The sequence below is a fragment of the Ambystoma mexicanum genome, chromosome 1p (genome assembly GCF_040938575.1).
Source record: "Ambystoma mexicanum isolate Mex_15411 chromosome 1p, UKY_AmexF1_1, whole genome shotgun sequence".
Classification (NCBI taxonomy): Eukaryota; Metazoa; Chordata; class Amphibia; order Caudata; family Ambystomatidae; genus Ambystoma; species Ambystoma mexicanum.
The window spans coordinates 514060636-514079866 of NC_090921.1; positions in this window are offsets into that span (position 1 = coordinate 514060636).

Below are 19231 nucleotides of genomic sequence, written 5' to 3' on the forward strand. Positions count from 1 at the left end.
TGCATGTACTGTCTTGAACGAAAAGAAATTGGACGCAAAATGAGTATGGTACATGGCCTTACCTTGACGAGCAAACCGTTAGATGCAGGGATCAGAGTAGTTTCTTGTCGAAGAACAGGGAGCAGTTCACAGGTTGCAAACTGACGAGTTTCCTCGAAGTGGTCACGGAAGTTCACAGAGACGAAGAGCAGATAACCAGCACCTTCACGGGTTGACTAGCAAAGTGCAAAGAAGTTCTCATTATAAATATGAAGTGGGTTATAAAGAATTCGAAACAGGGGTGTGTTTGTGAATGAATGACGTGTATGAATCACGTCCAGCGTGAGGGGGGATGCTTGGCAGGAGACACGGGGTCTGGCGGTAGACATGGGAACAACAACCCATGCGCTATAGACCACTTTGAAGTGTACATGGTCTTTGGCACCTCTTGGCCTTTATCGCTCCCTGACAGCTCCACTTGCCAGCGCAAGTACCCCGGTGCGAACTGCCTTTGATAGGGCGGGGGGTGGATTGGGGCGGTGGTCGTGCAGACAAGACACAGGAAGACTCGTGAATGGAGACACACTTATGTGGATTGCAGGGGGCCGCCCAGCGTGAGGGGGGATGCTTGGCAGGAGACACGGGGTCTGGCGGTAGACATGGGAACAACAACCCATGCGCTATAGACCACTTTGAAGTGTACATGGTCTTTGGCACCTCTTGGCCTTTATCGCTCCCTGACAGCTCCACTTGCCAGCGCAAGTACCCCGGTGCGAACTGCCTTTGATAGGGCGGGGGGTGGTTTGGGGCGGTGGTCGTGCAGACAAGACACAGGAAGACTCGTGAATGGAGACACACTTATGTGGATTGCAGGGGGCCGTCCAGCGTGAGGGGGGATGCTTGGCAGGAGACACGGGGTCTGGCGGTAGACATGGGAACAACAACCCATGCGCTATAGACCACTTTGAAGTGTACATGGTCTTTGGCACCTCTTGGCCTTTATCGCTCCCTGACAGCTCCACTTGCCAGTGCAAGTACCCCGGTGCGAACTGCCTTTGATAGGGCGGGGGGTGGATTGGGGCGGTGGTCGTGCAGACAAGACTCGTTTGCCGCAGGGCCTCACCAAGGAGAGGCCATCTAACTGCATGTAAGAGGCAGGCTGCAGGATCTAGTACATGGAAGGCAGGGGGGTGAGTTTATAAATACCTCATCCTCCCAGGAGAATATATGGGTGCAGTTCACCCTGGAGACCCTGGATCCCTAGGCAGTTAGTCAGCAGCAGGCTGGCCTGTGGTGGCAAGGCGGCACGGGCCAGAGGGGGTCATCTCTGTACCCGGTGCCCAAAAGGATGATTTATTATGATCAACCATATTTACGGCCTTCCTTTTATTGCCAACGCTTGAACAAAGTGGTGTGGTAAGTATTTTTGGGGGAGGAGGCAAGGCCGGGAGGCTTGATGCCAACCCGCAAAATAACATATGTATGTCTGCTGCATATGGGTTCAACGGTTATGTGGATTGAAGGTGGGCGGCCAGCGTGAGGGAGGATGCTGGCCGGAGACATGTGGTGTGACAAGACAAGGCACAGGAAGACTATTCAATGGAGACACACTAGATTCATTTAAAAAATCAAAACAACCATTGTTAAAATATATGTTGGGTTTTATTTTAGATCTTAATTTCAATTGAACATAAATAATAAACATTACACATTGTAAAGTTGCGGTTGCAGCACATCCCGGGAAAATCCGCGGTATTGTCCACTGTCGCTGGGGAAATGTTGTCTAATGGCAAGTACCGCACAGGCAGGTATTACTCTCCGAACGCGGTGTCCGAGCCTCCCGTGAAGCCACCAAGTGAAGCAACGATAGGCCACCAGCCTGCACCACCTGTGAAAATGAAAGATGCAAACTGTATTAAAATGACAACTTTCTTATCACTGTCGATTCAGGTAAAAAATGTCATTCTGCTTTGAAAAAAATTCTATCTAGAAAATGCACAACATGGAACCAATTTACATGCATTCGAATGATATGTAGATGTAGTTTTATATGTGGGAGACGACCATGAAATAGTAGTGGCATCACTGACATCACAACCAGAGTATACTTACTCGTTACTCGGATTACGCGGACGAACAGTGCCGCAAAGTTCGTGCATAAGCACCATCATCATCCTCAACACGGTCCGTGAGAGGCAGGCTTCCCTGAACTCTGGCAGCTCGGTGATGCATTGCGGACTTGGCTCGCCTTCCGAAATGTAGGCCAAGCACCCGGAATTTTCACGGCAGCAGCAGTTCTCCTCCTCAGTTGGCATTAGCTCGCACCGATTGCACGTGCACCAGGTGGAGACGCCGTCCATGCGACATGGTCCAGGCTCTTCATCCGTTGACTGGTCCTCCCAACTGCCGTCCGAATCCCCATCGTTTTCGCGTGCTTGCCTTTCCAGTATACTTCCTCGGTGTACTCGGGCTCGTACATATACGGCATTATTGTAGCCATTGTGTGGTAAAGAAAGTAAAATAATTTACAGAGATGGTACAGGTGTTCACAAGGCCTAGAAGCGGCGAAGGTAGCTGACCAGAGCACAGAAACGAGTCACAGAATACTCAAAGTAACACAGAGAGAGTAATGGAATCGAAAATCTGCTGCTGTGTGTTGTGAAACGGTGTGTTTATACTTATTGAGGAAAGAGGCGTCCTGCCATTTCCATGGCGACACTTCATTAGCTGAGGCGCAGCGATTGTTGACACGAAACGTGCTTTGGCGTTGGGAAATGGGCGGTACGCGTCTGCTGATGTCAGGCTCAGGGGCGGGGGATTTGATTTAGTGCCGCAAAAGCAGGTGAGCCAGGGCGATGCGGCAAGTGATAGGATTATCAGAAAATGGCGGCTGATTTCGAGTGCGTTAATGGACGAAAAGTCGGGTAAGGTCCATAGGAAAGTTTTCTACGATCTACCGAGTTATGCTTAAAAACACATGGCCGAACCGTAGGGACAATAAAAAAAAAGTCCCGGAACTCTCCTTTAACACATTGCATCCTAACCAACTCCTAGTCTCCTGCTGAGTCCCCCAAGGCGCTATGCCCTCACCAATCCTTTTTAACCTTTTCATGGATCCTTTGGGCACACGGCGTAAAGATCTCAATATACCTCTGACCAATACGCATATGATACTCGGTTGTACATGAGAGTAAAAATCCCACAGGCCATCAGTTGTCTCCGTGATTTCCTAGCCATCATCCAGTTCTGGTTGTCGACTGTCTACCTCAAACTTAACCCATCCCAGACTAAATTCATTCTCCTCAGTCCGCCCGCTAAACAACAAATTGGCAAACAGTGATATACGCCTAGAAGTATTTGATCCACAACTTTCGGGTTCAGCAAAATCCTTAGGCTTCAACGTTGACAGCAGCCTGTCCTTCCAGAAACACATAGCCAAGAAGGCCAAAGTCACCTGGCCCCAAATCTCTATCCTTAACAAAATCAAACACTTCTACCCACCACAGGATTTTTGGACTGTAGTGTAGGCCTTTGTGGTCTTGCAAATTGATTGGGGGAAATGTCTTCCTGACTGGGCTCCCAGGCCCTCACTTTGCTACCCGAAAATTATTCTGCCACACTGCAGCACGTCTTATTTCTGGTGCACAGAAATGTGGCCAATCACCTCTGTGTTATCGGAATACGTTGGCCAGAATGCTGTTCAAGACTGAATGTATCCTCTACAAAGCAGTCATGAGTAGCACACCAATGTACCTGGCGGCTAAACCCCACATATCTGGTGGCACACACTCCTCATGAAGCAAATTGACCAACCGGCACAAAACGCAACTCTCCCCCAAGGGGAGGACCCGCAGACTATCCTTCTCTTGTCATGCACCCACCCTCTGGAACCTGATCCCACTATCGGTTTAGAATGCCCCCATAATTCTCCAGTTTCGCAAACTTCTCAAAATGTGGCTATTTCAACAACAACCAACCAAGTACTAATCCAAATGGATGCAGAGACTGTAACTGACATTACTATGCTACTGCTAAAAGTTCCTGAACAATATCCCTGGTTGCTGTCCTCTAGTTTCACAGCTGTGATGAGAGAGGGTCAGTACCCTTCCTCGGCAATGAGATTTTGAAGCTTGGCCTTATCACGAGTTGGGCGGTAGCCCTTAAATGAGGCGGTAACGCTACTACTGCCGCATTAAAGGGCTGGCCCTATTATGAGTTAGGCAGTAAGTATGGAGTTTTAACTCAAACTATTTGCTGGAGGTAAAAATCAGGTTTACAGCCCGTTTTGGGTGCTATTAGCACAGCGCTAATTGATCCAGCACTAATAGCGCCATGAAACACCCATTGGGTCTGACCCCATGGGGAATGGGCAATAACCGCCAAACTTCTACTCGTGATCCAGCGCTAATAGCGCTTACCGAGTAGCGGTAACACTATTTGCGCTGGCGGTATGACTCGTGATGAGGCCCGATTAGAGTTAAAGCATTTTAAGCTCTGATCATAGTCTGATCATAGCCTGATGATAGTCTGGGGAAATAATGACTGTGAACTCAGTGCACAGTTAGAATGGCACAAGAAACATACTTCACGGTACCAACAACAAATTGAATACAATCACTTATAATCAGGGCCAAAAATAATGAAGAAGGCAACTGTTTCCCTAAAAAGAATTCCACCCTGATAAAGTCAAAAGAACCATTGGAAAGCTAGAGGATCAGAGTATTAACAATTTGACGTTTGAAAAAGTGTAAGTGACATAAATAACAGGCGGGCAATAAGGTAAAGGTTTCTTTTAACTGATCCTGAGCCAAGTGACAGAGCAGTTTAAAATATACACACACAGTGTAAAATCTAACAAGGTTATTTTCACTTTTTAGGAGAAAAGAAATGGAATGCTTGGCATTGAAACTGGCGGTTAAACCACGGTATTACTGATCATTTCATGATAACGGTTTTCTATGTTTTTCTTCATTACTGATTACATTACTTTTCCTGTAAAATTCGTTTTTTAAACTTTTGGTTTTTACTCTGGGGTATACCTCACTATACCAGAAATTCATAGACTTCTGAGAGGTAACATTGTTCAAGTCTGCATACATTTAAAAATTATAGTTAAACATCTCACACGAAATACTTTGACTGTTTTTCTCACTTTAAAAGTGAATGTCTACTGCAGTCACGTGCCACACGTTCACTACTGACCGGCAATCTGTTCACCTTTAATGCCTGACCACCGCAGCACACCCAGAAGTATGGTTTCATAGGTCTGTGTACAGGCTGCAGGAATCCAACTGGAACAATCATTGTACTGATGTCAGCAGACATTGAATATGCACCCAGCACTATTTGGCCTCTGTTATACACATTGCAGCTTTGCTTGCCCAGGATCACACAATGTATAACCACAGGAACTAAGCAATCATCACACTCTATGTTACCTGCACGATTGTTGCGTAAGCATCACAGACATTTAATTCACATATTGGCCCAAAAGAGTTAGTTCACTTTCCATGCCCAGGCTACCCTTGTTCATTTATAGATATGCATTCCTTGTTTGGTTCACAATAGATGTCTATGGCTCTGACTCCCAGCCTATTAGTCCACGCCTCCCCCTTATATGCATGATAATACTGCTAGCACTCGTGTTTCCAAATGAATCCCACCGTTGAAAGATTTTATGGAGACAAATTGGCATCATGCCAAGCGCAGTACTCCCAGCCGAGGGCACAGAACAGCTCTGAGCCTGGGGTGGGGGGCTACCAGGGAGAAATCCAGAGCTAGTCCTACACCTCAGGAGGATGGCGGCAGTTGAGAGGTGCCCAATTCCTTCCCCCATGCCAGCTTGTTTATGTCCAGTACCCCTGTGGCTCACACCATGCCTCCTAAGCAAGAAGCTTGTCAGTTTATTTATTTTTTTCCTAGAGCCAACGCACAGGACCTGGGCAATGGCACGAAATGTCAGAGAGCGCAGAGCCCGCCAATGCCTCCTGTTAGCCGCATTGACACTGGAGACCTGGACCTGACAGATTGAGAGAAACCTTCAAGCGCCCCACGCTGCCTGTATTCCGGCACCAGCGGCTGAGGCCAGAGATGGCAGGGATGGAGCACATACAGCTGCAAGAAAGACCAGTACAACACCCCAGCATCGGCCATGAGCAAGCTCCCTAGGGAACCAGGGACCAAACCAGTGGGTGCAGATCTCCCACACAGAATGTACTTACCTTAGGGGATCCCACACCAAAGCCCCCTAACACCAACTTAGACATTGTAATACCTGGGCCGACATAACGTCTTTGCGGCTGACCCACACATAGAAAAAGGGGCAGGGTTTAGCTGACTCTTTAGCATCAGTACTGCTTGTAACAGTTCCCAGGTGGGAAAGGCAGAGCCAGATTGCCCAGGGAAAGTGATCCAAAGGCAGGAGAAGGAGGGCCATGAAGAGGGCAACAGGAAGCAGACATCTGTGGGTTGTTTGGGTGAAGTCAGAGGAGGAGGAGGTTGCCGATCAAAAGACCAGCAGGAGGAAGGAAGGATAAGCTAAGTGTGGAGGCGAGTTCTGCGGCAGGTGGCATTGGTTAGTGACTGCAAGTGGCACTGCGGTGTGAGTTTGCATGACAGGGTACCAAATGTGGCTAGAAGAGAAAGTGTAGAGAGTGAATGTGAGAAGAGAAAGTGTAGGGAGTGAATGTGAAGTGCTTATGTGAGTGAAAGGATGGTGTCCGAGTAAGAGGCAGGGTGGAGTAACAGTGTGGAGAATGACGTTGTAGTGTGAAGGAGGGAGTATAAGTGTGAAAAAGAGTTTAGTAGTGTGAAGGCGGTAGTTGTGTAGAAGAGGGAGTAGAAGTGTTATGGAGAAAGTAGGAACATCAAAGGGTGGAGGCAAGACTTAGAAGGAGCGAGAGACATGAGAGGGGCTGAGGAGGAAGACGAGGGAAGTAGATAAAGTATAGGGGGGCGGAGTTGGAAGAGGAGATTAGTGAGAGGTGAACACCAGGCAGTGAGAGGGAGAGGAATACCTTAATATGATAGAAAGTCGACCGACCCTGGTCAGATTGTCTTTAAGGCACAGTCCCATACCCCTTTCAAATACTAACCTCTGGCTTGAGTAGGGGCAGTGTAGGAAGTCCCTGAGGGATTCTAGAGAGAAAAGGCATTCTGACTTTAGGTCTACACTTCCAACACAGGTCACAAACTAGTAGGGGCAAATAATCAAGATCTACTAAGCTGGCGCTTAGAAACGCCTGGGTTCAGGGTCGGACTGGGCCAAAAAAATGTCTCGGGCACCAATGCAAAAGTGGCCCACCGTTGCAAATGGCTCTTCATTCCTTTTGTGACACTCTTTGAATGGTAACCAATGGGGAGTTTTTTGATAACGTGTGATGCAAATTGTGCATTTTAGAGAATATTTATTCAGCAACAATGGTCAAAACTACTAGCCGCAGCGTTAATTAACTCATCAAACTGGCCTAAATTTGCACAGGAATGGCCCATTTTGACCAGAAAAATTGGCACACGCCAGCATATTGTGTTTTTGGTTCGGCCATGGGCCTATTGCCCTGTAGGCCAGTCCGAGCCTGTCTGGTTTAGGGAGGAGGTGCTTTTCTAGATGAGAGAGAGAGGGTGGAGGCTATAGGGCACAATGAAATCTCAATACAAACCCTTGAACTGCCAAAGAGCCTTGGAGTATTATTTGAGCCATCCCTGACCCTATCGGTGAACAGCCACTGAGATCTCTAATCCCCTGCAACACCAGGTATGTCTGCCTTTACAGTTAGCTCATAGCCTTCCACCTGGAGCCTAGGAATGACGTGCTTGCACACAGGCTATACATCTATTTTTGGCCAGATGTAATTCCTTGTTCAGTGGGATTATATATGGTCGTTTTCATTTCAATATGACTCCTTTTAGAATGCAATGCTGTCAGAAAGAGGCGCAGGCCTTTTCTGGGAAGGCTCAATCCAGTCTGTTGTCTTCCTGCTGAAATGTTTCTAGTTCCTTGTGATCTTGCCTAGGGTTTCTAGCTGCTTGTTGAATATAACCACCATAGGACCATGGTCTTTGACTTTATTTGGTTTTGAAACATATTAGGATACTTCTGGAAATTCGGGCCACTATGTGGATCTGAATTCCCAAAGTTGTATTATTGTAACCATGTTTAATTAAATCTGATCTCAAAATACTGATGTTGGCTCCCCTTCCCCCTCCATGAGATCCAGCAGCTACAATATTCCTTCGTGATTAACTCACTCTGATGTGATTTACCCTCGCCCCCACAGCCGTGTGTGTCTAATGCTTGAGTATAACTTTGGTGGACATGCACATAAACTGCATAATAATATCCAGCACACTGTGTCCCATATGCAATGGACTAAACCCATATCAGAAGGAGCAACTGGCAGTTTTAGGTTTTACTACTGGGGTACCAAACCATTAAGGGCCTGCCTACTGTCAACGTTGGAAGTGGATAAACAGTCAAGGACTAGCCCAAAGAGAACTATTTGCATACACATACATGGTAAGAAGAGCATTATCCGAGGTAATTAGACAATAGTATTTACTTTTATAGAGAAATAGTTCTTTTTTCACACTGTCAATTGCTCAAAAGCAAGTGACCGGAAAAAGACAACACAACTGATTTCGACTGATTTAACAAACCTTATGTTAGTTGTTCCAGCTTAGTAAATTTGGCCCTTTTGTGGTTGTAGATCTTTCTACCCGGGCCCTCTGGCAAGAGACCAACCGTCCTCTGTCAGGATTTTGCAGGTTTTTGGGCAGGTGTCGAATTATGAGGCACCTGCGGACAAGTGTAGACAATTCTGGGAGACACAACAGTACAAGGGCCTATAATGGAGTAGAGACCATGGCAGCTTGGGTAAGCCAGTTGATTCAAGTTAAGGATAAAGCGGGCACGAGGGTAAAAGCCTCCCTTCATTCCACACACGTCCATTCTCCAGTTCAACTGCATTGTCAAAATCTCTTAATTCTCTTTGAGGACCCCAGAACCTTGGCTCATGCTTCAGAACCTTCCCACGCCTCTGCACAAACATTTTACTTCCCACTGACCACTTGGCACCCTTCCCGTGATTCTCCCTATAATACCTCTCCTTCATATATAATGCCTTGGCACCAACTCCCTATAACTCCACTCCACAAAGCCAGCTCTGCCCAACAACAGCAGATTGGCTCCCGTATGTTGTTTTCTTCTTCTCAAAACTTCAATAGAAATGAAGCCTGTGATGACGTGCTGAAAGCACTCCCTCTTTTCCACACCAGCTCCTCTCAACTGTGGCAGAGTTGACAGCATCCTGACACCATGCACAAGCGTAAGATTAAACCTTTCAATGGCACCATTATTCTCAGGATGATACAGCGAAGTGTGATGATGAAACTCCCCAATTCCCTTAAGAAATTACTCCAAACTGTTGAGGTTTAGTTGGATACTATTATCTATCAACTTATTTCTGGGAAAACCCTCCCTCTCAAACACATCATCTAATAAGTTAATCACTGTCCTGGAGTCAGCTTCTCCAACAACTCCCGCCTCAACCCACTTGGAAAACAAATCTAGTAACACAATGACATATTTCCTACCTCTCTTTGATCCAGCCACGAGATCCAAAATATCAAATGCCAGAAACTCGCATGGCCCACTAGGCAACTCTTCAGGGCTTAAAGTTTGGATAACATTTCTCATAATTTTGTCAGCCTCCCGACACAATGAAGATCCCCTTGCCAAATCCTCAATCTCAGCATCCCAATCACACCTCAACAATCCCTTGGTCTTGGTTATCCCCAAATGCCCCTTGTGGGCCACCTCCACATTTCTACTCCCCAATCCCACTGGAAGAACTATTCACTCAGCTTTACACAAAAATTCTCCATCAATACCTCAGCTCTTCCCTGACCTGACCTTATGATAGCACACCAACCCATCAGTCAATGTTATTCACTCCAGCCCCTCCTTACAAAATCCCAAACCTGCTGACTTTATTGGTCCAAAGCTTCTCTCCAGTCTCTCTCCATCACAGTCCCCTCACCGACCAGAAATACCTCATCCATGATCTCTTTATCCAGATCCAGTTCTTCAGGTACCCTACAACACCACTGTGACAAGTAGTCAGCAACAACATTTTCCTTGCATGGTATATGATGCCACCCATCTCATGATTCTCCTCGACACTGCCTCCAAACCTCTATGAAGGAACACACCCATCAATGGCTTGCGATCAGTAAAACCCTTAAACGGTTAAATTGAATTCTTGTACTGCCTACATCACACTCAATGCCTCAGTACGCAGCAACACCACACCTAAAACGGTATCACTGGCATCTGTCATTAAAAACCTCTCACATGTTGTGTCAAAATTCCCAACGCTGGTGCTGTCACCACAACCCTTTTTCCATCCTCACATTCTACTTGACATCTTTCACTCAAATCAAACCCATACTCTTTTTTGCACAGTTCCCGAATGGATTTGCATCTATCTACAAAGTTCTTGATACATTTAGAGTAGTATTTCACAAGTCCCAGAAAAGACAACACATCCTTTTTGTCCTTTGGCCATTCCACTTTCACAGTAGCTGACACCAACTCTTCTTTAGGTTCCACTCCCCCTCAATTTATGACCAAAGTAATCAATAGATGACAAAGGGAAATGGCACTTCTCCTTCCTAAGATTAAGACCTGCCTCAGCTAAAATCCTCAACACTAAAGCCAGGTGCCGATTATGTTTAACAACATCCTTCCCTGTGACTAACACATCATCTTGGAAATAGACTACATCCTTGACCGCTTTCAGCAATAAATGCATGACCCTCTTGAAAAGGAAGCTGCCGACAACAGCCCAAAGAGTATTCTTCTAAATCTAAAGGTTCCCTCATGCGTCACAAAGGTGGTATAATCAGTAGAGTCCATGTGCAGCTTAAATTGGTAATATGCAGAGGCCAGGTCAAGTGTGCTGTACACTTCAGCTCCGGTGGTTAAGCTCACCAGTTCCCTTATATTTGGAAGGGGAAATGTTTTCACCACTACCGGTCTATTGAGACCTCTAAGATCAACACAAAGTCATGCTTTTCCGAACCACTCCTATGGGTGAAACCCATTCAGAAGCCTCGACAACCTCAATCACACCATCCCTCAACAGTCTATCAATCTCGTTTTATCACCTACTTACTCAAGGCAATAGGTATGTACATCACTCGTGGAACCACTGGCACAGCAACCTTTCTCAATCTAATCTTGTGATGATGCCCTGTAAGACATCCCAACTCCTCCCTTAATATTTCCCTGTTCAAATTTGTCCTCAACACTCATGACCACCACCACGTTACCCGGCACACTGAGATTGATCTTAATCCCCATTGCACTTTGCTGATACCACACTAGAAGGTACCCTCCTCTCTCAGAGACATACACATTAGGTATGATCTTTTCCTTTACATTACAAATGAGCTCAAACAACTCCTAAAATCTCAATTTGAATGCCACCAAAGGCATTCGCCTTTACTCTTGGGAGATTCACCCTCAACCTCCAAAACTTTTCATTCCACACATCCTTCTCAATAACGGTATAGTCTTACACTGTGTACACCAGCATGGAAATGGCAGACCCATTCACATTCACAACTGCACACGGTTTCTCTCCTCTCTTAGGTTTAACCCAACTTGTCTGACGGACCAACTAACACCCTCAGTACACGGGTATTGTCCATTATTCCGCTCTTTCTCATCTGATGCCTCGCCAATCTCTCACACAATCCCTTGTGAAAACTATTTGCAGCAACAAGCAAACAAGCTAACTGTCCTTTCTTTCCATACTTATGGCATTCTGTCTTTAGGACTGGACATCTTTCTGAATTCTCAAAGTGAAAGGTGCTCCCACACCTGAAACCCCTTTTGCGTGTATACGACTTCTTCTCCACCCACTTGACGTCGTCTTTTGAGGTTCTCTTCTTTGGGAATCTACCCCTTTCTTTAGTGCTGGTGTCTTCTGATCCGTGCGGTCTGTAACTGCGCACACTTTCTCTAAACCCGGGTCTCCTTTCATCCAAAATTCTTCCCTTATCTTATTTTCTCTAACTCTGAGCATAAATTGATCTCTTAGACGCTCATTGTACATTTCTCCAAAGTTGCACTTGTGGCTAGTTCACGTAACACTGTAATAAAGTCTTCAATCGTTTCCCTCTCATTTTTCTCACGTATTCTGAAGTAATATCTTTCTAAAAATGATGCTAGTCTTCTTCTCAAAATCAAGATCAAACTTGCGTATAATAACTTAGGATTCAAATTTTCACAACCAGTTTACCCCTCATCTTTCCTACCAGGAAGGGTCATCCTAAGCTCAGGCAAACTTTTTAAAATCCTGCGGCCCTCATGGCCAAGACTACGCATTAAGAGAGCACATTTGTGATATACACTAAGAGACGGTCCTGTATGGCCACTACTTTATATTGGAAGTTCTCGTTCCAAGTCTCCCATCGCGCAACTGGCTTTCCAGGGTTTGTTAAGAAATGGGGAGGTAAGTGAGCCAAAACAAAAACAAGCATTAGTCGATATGTGGCACTTTTGTTTTTTGTTTTTTAATAGTTCTTCCACACAGTTCAACACAGCAGTACTGAGGCAGTTGCATGTTCTTTGAATGTTTCCTTCACTGTAATAACATGTCTCTGTCCTTTGATAGCAGCCTAACTCGATTAAGGTTGCTGCCACCTGTTCTAAAATTGGCCTCTGTCACAGACAATGGCACTGTCCATGGACAATTGTCTCTGTGCCCAATATAGCCGCCATGCCTGCTCTAAGAATGGATGCCTTATTGCCAATTATGGCAACGTCCACATCGTGTCTGACTTCAAGATGGCCGATGGGCCTTCTTGCACGTGCCTTATTGGTTCGAGCAGAATGCACGAACTTTACTGGTCCTTGAAGAGGTCCTCCCCCAGCTCCTCACAGCAGCCACGGCCTGCTGGACGCTGCGGATAACAGAATTTTCCACCCTTCTTGGCCCCTCCTTGAGGGGCAAAACGCTGCTGCCATACCACTGCTCCTCTTACTCCAGATGCCTTGCAGTCCGTTATTCACTCTGCAGCCATTCCTCCTCTCCCGAACCAGTTTTGCTGCACAAAGTGGGCTGGATCATGGCTGCACCAAACATGGAACAACTTTCTGTGGCAGCTCTCGATGGAAAGATCATCATCCGACAGCCAGGCAGGGCTAGATGACTGAAAGCTGTCTGGGGCCCACCACCACTAGATACTCGTCACCAGTATAATGGAGTAGAGACCACGGCAGCTTGGGTAAGCCAGTTGATTCAAGTTATGGATTCAGCAGGTAAAATAGTAAAAGGGTCACCCAGCCTCCACCACCTCTGCGCTCTCGCTCTAATTTTTTCTCCCTTGGAACCTTCTCCAGCCCCTTCAACCAGCAACAATTCCACCACAGAACCCAGGCCTATCAAAACTCCAAAGACATAATACTGAATGTAATTATGTACAGGGCAACATCACATAGATGCAAGTACTTGGTATAATACACTATGTATATTATATAACAGTGGGGGGATGTAAGTAATACTGCCCATCCAGAAGTGATGGACACTCCAGGAATCCAGAACCAAATAAAAATGTTTTTGGGTGGCAAGATAAAGGGAAGTACCCAGATCTGCAAGTGGATGTCCTCGATGATGACTGTGCCTACATAGGTCATAGTAAGCTTGTGCTGAACCAAGCACTGGATGAGGTATCAGTTCAAGGGTTGGCACCGCTGTCCTGGCAAAGGGGGTACCCCAGCTTGAATGTACATGTTATACTCACCCTGATCATGTGGGTGCTGTTGCTGGTCTCTGGCTCAGTCTCTGCTGATGGGAGGTCCTAGTTCTCAGCTTTGTCAACCCCTTCTGCACTGTGGTCATGTACACCAGCTTGCAGTCACATATGTGGTCTGCTGGTCAGAATTAGTGCTCTCGATTGTGAGGTTGACATGCCCCTTTCTTATTCACATTTTCCTCGCTAGCTAACTTAGCTAGTTCACTTAGCTTTTTTCCTCGTGACCCCTCATCCAAGGCCACACTAGGAATGTTCATCCCAAATGTGCCTGTGGGAAGCACTAGGCTTCCGAGGGTTAGGTTGCCCAAAATCCAAGTTACCTGTATGAGTTTCCTTGCACTTCTAGTTGTGCAAAGTCCACTTGTTGGTCGCAGCCTTTGTCAATATAGAGGGTACTGTTTGCTGTTCCCCTGTGGTGTCCCTTCAGGAAACCTCTATATAAATTCAGTATAGAGTCCAACAGATGGAATCTGTTACCTTTGGGGGATTAAATACAACATGAATGTTGACATGTATGCTCTTGGCTGCTGCCTGCCTCAGAGACAGTAGGCTATGGCTGCTAGAAACAGATATAACCTGCTTGGGAATATTGTCTGGATTGAAGATCGAATCCACTCCCGAGAGAAAGCCCGGGAAGAAACCTGTGAAAGATCAATGCAGCAGCCATGACAGTTTGGGCAGTTGACAAATGTCTGAATGGATGCAACCTTCTGCTTGGCATCTGGGGGATCTTATTATCCCCAAGTTTCTATTTAAAACAGGGACCTGCATCCTTCCATTGTCAAACCTTTGGATATGTTCTGAAACACAGAGCAAGATGCAAATCTAAGGAAGAACTATAATGAGGCTCTACCAGACTCTGCTATCTTCCAAAACCTGATCTGACAGCAAATCTTTGCCAGTTTCCACATACACTAGACTTCTTCTAGTGACCAGAGGAAATGAGGAACTGACGATCCTGTCCTTTGACACAGGAGGTACAGCCAAGTCACAAGCCCTCAAGGCGTCCCTTTTTCCCAGAAGCCTTGGGGCCTTGCCCCTGCGTGTACCTGATATGAAGGCCCAGAAGCACCGGACACCAGGAGCACAGTAACTAGCAAACCCAGTTAGCTGTCGTTGTAATCCTCCTTGGCACAGTTCTTCACCAGTGGCTGCACAGAATTTCTTATTGAAATAAGCCCCTCTTGGTCAGTGCTGGAGCCACTGCTGTATCACCGGAACTGCCACTGCTGACCTCTGATCTTGCATGTACCCAAGTATCATTGGTCAGCAGTTGGAAATAGGAAAAATAGCCAAACTATGACGTTCCCTGGCCTCGGATTGCCTTTGGAAAGAGACCCGAGCAATCCCAAAGGGAAAATCAGTAACATTGGTTATTTTCTGGAATATTGGGCTATATCTTTAAGTCAGGACCCTTGGGGCAAAACTAGGTAAGAAAGGCTAGACTGTAAGAAAGAAATTTGTGGGGGTGATGGATTAGCGAATAGGAAACTAAAGACACTACCAGCAGAGCGATAAGGCAGTGGACAGGATAGTGTAACTAGACAGGACAATACATGTGGACCGGACTGAGGTGAGAACCCCACTGAGTACATGATTGTACTACCTTGAACTTGCAGAGATATCACCAAATGATGCCGCAGCCATTGATCTTACACAGTGAGCCGGCATCTCTATGGGGAAAAGAGGGAAGGCTGCTTCTGTCTCAAGGCACTGTAAAGCACCTACCTACAGGTATGCTTGGCAATCTATAGGTAGCCCAATAAACAGATGCTAACCATGAGAGACTTTGAATTGATAAGTCTCATTAAGCAAGGGAAAGATAAAAGGGAATCTATGACAGAGTTCACAGGAGCCAGTGATTGGGATAATGGAAGCTGGAAATATAGGAACAAGAAAAGCACAGGCAGATAGGGAAAAAAGAACAAGCATGAAACTAGTTTAAACAGTGTAACTACCTATCTATCACTCTGGAGCTCACAATAATGAAGTGGGAGCCTAATACTGGACTTTGACACCAACACAGATACACGAAAGCACTCTGAAACATAACAGCAACAATAACATTCTGCTTCAATAGGTACAAACTGAAAACATACAAGTAGTGATTCATGAGATACTGGGGATCACACAGGGATCAGCACCACACAAGAAAGTACAAACTTCAATCTGGGAACCAGGAACTTGCAAGCTGTGACCTAGGAGCTTGCAAGACAATGATTAAAGCTGTGACCCAGGAGCTTGCAAGACAATGCTTAAAGCTGTGACCCAGGAGAGTGCAAGACAATGCTTAAAGCTGTGACCCAGGAGCTTGCAAGACAATGCTTAAAGCTGTGACCCAGGAGCTTACAAGACAATGCTTAAAGCTGTCACCCAGGAGCTTGCAAGACAATGCTTAAAGCTGTGACCCAGGAGCTTGCAAGACAATGCTTAAAGCTGTGACCCAGGAGCTTGCAAGGCAATGCTTAAAGCTGTGACCGAGGAGTTTGCAAGGCAATGCTTAAAGCTGTGTTCAAGCAGCTTGAAAGGCAATGCTTAAAGTTGGAAACAGAGCTTGCAAGCGAGGCTTTGCACTAGAAAACTAAGAGTTCACACATTAGGCCTCAGTGGGAAAGGAGTTTAGCTGGTACTCCTAATCTGGAAACAAAATGGAAAAAACAAACCAAGAATCAAACTCTGGTTCCGTGTGACAAAGGTCCTGGAGAAACAGCAGTTGCTGGAATACTGAGCTAAAGAATCAGGGGGTTTTTAAAGACATGCTGCTCACAGGTGAAAGCAACAGCAGTTGACTCAGCTGCAGGCACTTGGTATTCCACCTCCTGACCGTAAGGTTTGAATGGTTGGAGGCTAGGCAAGGCTGCAAAGACTGAAATGGATCATGGACTGGAGTTTGGTTGAATACTTTATCAGGGACACATGCTGAAAATGATCAGGTCTCCGGAAGGGTGCAGGAGCACGAGAGAGTGAATCAGGAATCAAGCTCAGCCTGTGCACGTGAAAATGTTGCAATATTTCACAAAGACAAGGACCACAATGTACCATTTTGTCTCTGCAGGATCCGGCACTAGATCCTGGAATTGAATCAATTTCAGAATGTATTCTGAAGGTCAGTGCATTGGTGTGAAGACACTCGAAGTGTTTAGAAGCGTAACCTGCTGATGAATGGACCCACAAGCCCTATATGAGTGCGCCCTACTGGATGACAGGATCCTGACAAATTACCATTAGGTACCCAATATCGCACTCAGACAAGCAGAGGATGGTACATTTAAACAATTGTTTCCTGTGGAGACTGGATCCTGGTCAGTGCACGCATGGAATACAAAAAAAGTTCCAAATTTGTAGGCAATGCTCCGGTTTCTCATTGACTATAAAGTTGCTTAAGTTCTACCGAATGCTTCTGGAAAGTATATTGAACTGCATTACTTACCTATATTTTATTTCTTTTATTTTAGGCATTTATTGAGCACGAACGTGGCTTTGGGAACCAGAGAAGCACTGTACAGCGGTTAGATCATCTGGCTCCAGGAGCAAACAGTCCTCAGGCCAGCACTTGCAGGATATGGTCTCACAAAAGTTTTTGCGAAAACAGTGTTGCACGCATATATACGCTAAATGGGCACCTTCAATATCGAGTATCAATATTCAAAATGAAAGCTAGAGACTAATAAAAATGTGTTTTTTGCTTAAAACATAGTATAAATCAATGAATCATTGAAATGTAGTCCACATTCCTACATTAATTTCAAGGGGTTATTTTAAAATTCACTGCTCCAAATCACAGCATTCATCATTATATCAATTAATCAGGGAATGTATGTACAATGTAAGCTCCAAAATAAACTATTCATCAGGTAACATCAAAAAGCTATATCCATTTATAAAAACAACACAATACAATAAATGTTCAAAGTGCGCTTCTGGCTCAGAAAAGTGGTAAAGCAACTTAACCGGATGGCCTTTTAATTGACATTTTTAAAGATGGCTAGAGATTTGGGTCCCAATATTAATTCCATGTTTTTATTGTATTAACCTTGATTATGAGATCCTAAATTCCTGTGGTCAGGTTACAATCATTGCTATTTTTAAAAAAGGGGGCCCAATAATCCTGCAAATTTACAGAACCATCGCATTAAATGTTACATTATGCAAGGTTTACTGTACATTTCTATCTGAACGCTTAACTACATGGATTGAAGAAAATAATATTATAAACCACGTCCAAGTAGGCTTTAGAAAAGGGAGTAAGGAACATTGAACAGATGTCCAGGCTTTCTATGTTTGAACGGTGAATTCATTATACATATACGGGCCGATTCATGGAATAATTAGCGCGGCGCAAGTGGGCAAAAACGTGCGAATCGCAGTGGAATAGCGAAAATCGCAGTGCAATTGCGAAAATCGCACGAAAAGCAGCGCACGTCGATTCATGGAAGGCCGTGCGCGAGAAAACCAGCGGATGTGCGATAAAAAGTGCGCGGCGCACGTTGGCGCACAGGCCATCTAACAGCGTGCGCCAGGTCACTGCGAAAATCGCACAGGCCACAGCGAAAATCGCACATAGCGCGGCGCACGCAACAAAAGTAGGCGGAACACGGGCGTAACACTCGGAATGGGGAACAACTTGCCAAAACGTGGGCGTCACGGGGGAAGTACAGGGCACAAGTGCGCGGAACGCCCACACGCTCGCCTACAACACGTATTCATGGAATAGAATAGGGGAAAAAAGCGCACGCTCAAACCAGCGCACAGGCACAAACACGACCGCCACAAGAAAGCAGGCGGTAGCGTCTCTGCGGCTGTAAGAAATGTGCGCCAAAAGGTGCGCCAACAAATCGCACCTATATACTGCCATGATGAATGTCCCATACTGTGGCCCTCCAGGAAAAATGACGTGCAAAGGGGTACCCACAAACACGGACACCCGCTGACAAAAAATACGTGTGCGTGTATACCGGGGTGCGCGGGAAGTCTAACACGCGATTTCAGCAGGGTACGTGCATCACAGGGGTTCGCGTGAAGTTTCACACGCGATCGGGTCTGGGGGAGCGGGCTACGTGTATATCAGGGGTTCGCGTGAAGTTCCACACGCGAACAGCCTGGGCGCGTGTATTTCAGGGGTGCGCGGGAAGTTCCACACGCGAACAGCCTGGGCGCGTGTATTTCAGGGGTGGGCGGGAAGTTCCACACGCGAATAGCCTGGGCGCGTGTATTTCAGGGGTGCGCGGGAAGTTCCACACGCGAATAGCCTAGGCGCGTGTATTTCAGGGGTGCGGGGGAAGTTCCACACGCGAACAGCCTGGGCGCGTGTATTTCAGGGGTGCGCGGGAAGTTCCACACGCGAACAGCCTGGGCGCGTGTATTTCAGGGGTGCGCGGGAAGTTCCACACGCGAACAGCCTGGGCGCGTGTATTTCAGGGGTGCGCGGGAA